At 44.2% G+C, this 5,253-nt stretch overlaps 1 pseudogene; it reads left to right on the top strand.

The window, feature by feature from the left end:
* The first annotated feature begins 2,305 nt into the window (after positions 1-2,305).
* Positions 2,306-2,593, top strand: LOC112121105 (annotated as a pseudogene).
* Positions 2,594-5,253: the final 2,660 nt, after the last annotated feature.

Genomic DNA, 5,253 nt, shown 5'->3' with positions numbered 1-5,253 from the left:
GGAAAGGTCTGCTTCCTGCCTCTGCTTCCTTTCTGGGTCGCACAAAACTACATCTCCTGGTTTGCTCATTCCATTTTCTCACACAGCCTGCAACCAACCCCTTGCCCACTGCCTTTGGAATCTCTAGGGAAAGCCCCATAGTGCCACATCACACTCTGGGCCACAGCTCTAACGAGATGGCTGGAGACATTTGCCTCACGATATTCCTTCAAGTCCCCTCTGGGTGGTTATCTCAGTGGCTAATCACAAGTGGCCATTGGCCACTTTTACAACAGTGACAAACAGGACGAGGGATGAAGTTTGAAGCTGTATGCCTGAAAAACTTGTTCCCTTGTATATATTTGGGGCAGAGGGGAAGGGAGTAAAGTGGAATGAAGGGAGAAGATATTGCAGCTTAAGGAAAAGAAGGTGGTAAGAAAGAAATTATAGGCCTTGTCCATGCAGAAAAGTTTTACTGTTTGAAACATGGTCTTGTAATTTTTTTCCGCAAGTGACAGCCTCTGCCTGGGGCTGGAGCTGGAGCTTGTCTCACCATGAGACAAAAAACTCTGGAAGGGGGAGAGAGGAACCTGCTGCAGCCCTCCACCCTCCAGGCCTGGGAGCAGGGTGAAGAGCCCAGGAGGTGCAGAGGTGAGGCTGGGGGGCTGAACTGACGGGGGCTGGAGCAGCTTGGGGGCACTGAACCAATGGAGATGGAGTCTGGGGGGACTGAACTGATTGGGGGGCAAGGGCTGGAATGATGAGGTACGGGGACAGGAGTGATTTGGAGGTTGGGGACAGAATTAGTTGTTGGACAGGGGGAAGGCAGATGGGGGTTCAGAACTCCTGTAATAGGGGCCAAAATTACCTGACCCAAAACATTTGGGAGAATGGGCAGCACTAATTGTTACACACAGTGGGGATGGGCAGGGGAATTTAAAAACCAAAAGACAGACCAAAAACCCCACAACATAATCTTTTTTTAAAAAAAATTGTGACGGGGGGGTCAATCTCATGATTTGGGGGGGCTGACGTATGGTTTTTGAGTTGGCAATACTGTATAAGGCTCTTTTATACTGGTTTAACTGAACCCACATTTGGGAATGCACTTGTATAACTAGTTCAGTAGAAATATCCCAGCCCACAAGGATGTGCTAGTAAACTGTGTGTAGACCAGGCTGTTGTGCATTTGTTTTGTGCCAGCAATCGTATGCTGCGTTGAACGTGATTCACTTTCAGATTTAAACAATATCTTATGCAGCTCTTTTAGGCCTTCATAAAAGCACAGAACTTGCTTCGCTCACTGACATGAAGACTCCGCCCTACGATTCATTTTCATGTTTAAAAACAAACGAACGGATGGTGACCTGGCGAAATGCGTGACGAATAGCTTGCCTGGCACGTGAGCTGCCATCCATGCTTGCCAACTGTTATGTAATGTAAGACACCACCAGTGATTACAGAGGAGGTAAAGGTCTTGTCTACACTAGGAAATTTCACAGAAAATCCCCACTGGTGTTAGCACCTCTGCTAGCTGCACGAGTGTACTAGCCCTGCTGCATCCAAAGTGTCAACACTTTTCACACCACATCAATGAGGCCATAAACCCACCAGAAGCCATGAGAGCTTTGAATACAGTAGGTGGAAATCTTTTGCCAGATTTCCCTAGCATAGACACAGCTCTAGGCTATAATCCACCAACCACTGACTTCAGTGGGACCAGTCTCATGTTTGTTTGCAGTATGGGTGCCACAGAAATTTGTGCTGAAATCCTGGCTTCACTGAAATCACTGAGAGTTTTGCCACTGACTTCAATGGGGCCAGGATTTCACTCCAGATGAGGCCATTGATAGCTTGAATACTAGTATAAAATCCACTGGATTTTAGTTTTCCTTTTGAGTGGCTGTGATTGTCTCTAACTGCCTATATTCATTCAGTGCACAAAGTTACTTTAATAGCTCTGCAGTGTGATCATTTATAGCATTCACTGCAACTGTTTTATGAATTTCCTCTATCATTCTAGGAAATAGTAAACCCATTGTTGTTAAACTAAGATCTACTTCCAAATCATGTTTTAAAAAAACCCGACATAGATACAAGGGATTTTAGATACTCTTTATATCAAGGATTTATAAACCCAGGTGCTGTAATGCCCTTTAAATGGGTAGATATTCGTTTTTAAATCGTTCCATGTGCTTCATTTCCGTGTTACATAGTTACACTAATACTGTGGATTTAAAAAGGCAAATCTAGTGGTGTTACAAAATGAATTTAGGTAAAGGAAATAAACTTCAGTTTCGAGCGGGCCCGGTGGGCAGGCGCGGGGATGGACGGCGGGTTCGGCTCCGAGTTGGGGGGCGGCGCGGGGGGGAAGCTGGACCCAGGGCTCATCGTGGAGCAGGTGAAGGTGCAGATCGCCGTGGCCAACGCGCAGGAGCTGCTGCAGAGGATGACCGACAAGTGTTTCCGGAAGTGCATCGGGAAGCCGGGGAGCTCGCTGGATAACTCGGAGCAGAAGTGTATTGCCATGTGTATGGACCGGTACATGGACGCCTTGAACACAGTCTCACGAGCATACAACTCCCGGCTGCAGAGGGAGAGAGCCAACATGTGACCGGTTTCCAGTAGCCCTAACAACATGCGTCAATACTGCCCCCTGCCTGGGGAGAGTGACTTGATTCCTGAACTAGCTGGAGTGGCCCTGTGAGAATGAAAAGAAATAAACTAAGTAACTAGTTCCTTTCTTAGATACATTTTCACAGTTTCTATCTCTTCCCTCCACCCCCATTAAAGATATTTCTTTATTTACAGCGACTAGCTATTATCCTCAGTACCTTTCCTAGCTGATCTACCTACTAGACTGTATGTAATCTTCTGTTTTGTGGTGCCTTACCATTCCTAGAGTAGCAGGACAGGAATTTTGGTTTTGCAGTCAATGCAGATCTGCCACGCTTCCTGTGTGACCCTGGGCAAATCTCTAACTCAGTTTACCATCTATTAAATGGGAAAATAATACTTCCTTTTTCTGTCTGGTCTGCATTGATTATAAACGCCTTGGAACAAGAACTGTCTCTTACTAGGTCTGTAAGTGGTTAGCACAATAGAGTACTGCTCTTAATTGGGAGCCTATAGGTGCTACTATTATGGAAAGGAGTATTCCAACCAGTGGGCTGGGAAGAGAGCTTGTGTTTATAATACATTGACATCATTTGTTAAGCATGCTGAATGTACAAAAGACAACTACAAAACTAATCTAGGTTGGATCTGAAAGTCAGAGTGGTATTTACTGCATTTTATTTTACCAACATAAATGTTATAGTGCTTCACAAAGCATATTGAAAACAACTCTATAAAGGTAAAAGGAATGAAAAGGGAAAGTAACGAAAGGGCAAGCAAATGAACTATTCAAGAGACAATGGACATAAAAGGTGACTAAAACATGTCTGAAATGTGAGTGAAATCAGTACATAATTTCCAGACTTTAGGTAAAGTGTCTGGATAGACTTAAAATCATAGAAATATAAGACTGGAGGGGACCTCAAGAGCTCATCTAGTCCAGACTCCTGCACTGCATGGACCTAGACCATGGGGGTGGTGGTGGGGGAGAAGCACAGAAGCTCCCTGTGAATAGGGATGAGGATGCAGAGGAATAGGAGAGGGGGTGATGGGGGTATGCCGATTCAGCAATGGGCGGGGGACAGCCAGCTCTAGGCTGGGAAGGAGGGTCTCAGAGGGTTCCTGCCTGACCCTGGGCTCCATTCCAGCTTCCCAGGATCCTAATCCCCAGCCTGATCCCGGCACTGTGGCCATTCCTTCAGCCCCTCTGGGTCCTGCTGTTGTCTCCATAACCCCTCCCTCCCCCTTGGCATGTGGGAGTTTACACAGGGAAGAGCCCCCACACTATTTCCATTGCAGGGTACTAGCCCATCCCCATTTCCATGACCCCTGACTGGTGTTTCTCACCTGTTCTTAAAACTCTCTAATACTGGTGATTCCACAATCTCCCTTGGAAACCTATGCCAGTGCTTAACTATCCTTATCGTTTGAAAGTTAGAAATCTTCCTTGCTGCAGATTTAAGCCCATTACTTCTTGTTCTACCTTTGGTGGACATGAATAACAATTGATCACTGTTCTCCTTATAACAGTCCTTAACATATTTGAAGACTCTGATCAGGTCTCCCCTCAGTCATCTTTTCTCAAGACTAAAAATACCCACTTTTTTTTTAACCTGTCCCTATAGATTAGGTTTTCTAAACCTTTTATCATTTTGTTGCTCTCCTCTGGAATCTTTCCAATTTGTCCACATCTTTCCTAAACTGCGGTGCCCAGAAATGGACACAGTGCTCCAGCTGAGGCCTCACCATTGCCGAGTAGAACAGGACAATTGCCTCCTGTGTCTTACATATAACACTCCTGTTAATACACCCCAGAATGCTGTTAGCCTTTTGCACAACTGCATCATCTTGCTGGCTCATGCTCCATTTGTGATCCACTTGATGACAGAGTGAAAGTTATAGGGGAAGTATCTTTTCAACATTGATTTGACCATGGATCATAAAGCATTTTTACCAGAGCATCCACTATCTTCTTTACCTGTTAATTATAGAAACCTACAAGTTTGAAAAGAAACCTATTAAGTCATCCAGTCCATCCCCCAACACAGCAGGTTGCTTCCTACAGGATACTATATTGTTTGGAGCCCTGTCCAATCTAATTTTAAATATTTCCAAGCAGTAGAGCTTCCCTCATCTCCCTTGGGAGACTATCGCAGTCTAATAGATCTTGCTATTAGAAGCTTTCCTGAGCATATACGTTTCTCTTAATTTCTAGACACCTTAACTTAAAATAAATGATTGCTTCAAGGATTTTCATTCTCATTGTGTACACATATTCAACATCTGCTGGAACTGTGAGTAAAACTGCCAGAATCAAGGTCAGAAACTTACATTCTTCACTTGAGATCAGTCTTACCAGGCTGAGGTGGGGCAAAAATACTTCCCCCCCCCAAAGGAACGTGTTGTTGTCTTAGAGATCTATCTATTGCCAAGAACTAAATCCATTCAAAAATCCATAAAAATGGATTGACTGAATTACAGAATGTGGAATGAGTTACATGAAAACAATATATGGCAGATTTGCGAGATATTTTCTGTACAATATGTAAGAGTAATCTCCACAAACATGTTTATATAATTTTGCATTATTAAACAGTCACCGTTTGCTTACAGGTTTGATATTTTATGGTGTTGTTTATTCATTTTTTGTGTACCTTG

This window comes from Terrapene carolina, unplaced genomic scaffold, assembly GCF_002925995.2.
Source record: "Terrapene carolina triunguis isolate 2854851 unplaced genomic scaffold, T_m_triunguis-2.0 Scaffold179, whole genome shotgun sequence".
In the NCBI taxonomy this organism is placed as follows: domain Eukaryota; kingdom Metazoa; phylum Chordata; order Testudines; family Emydidae; genus Terrapene; species Terrapene triunguis.
This window is presented reverse-complemented; position numbering and strand designations above follow the sequence as displayed.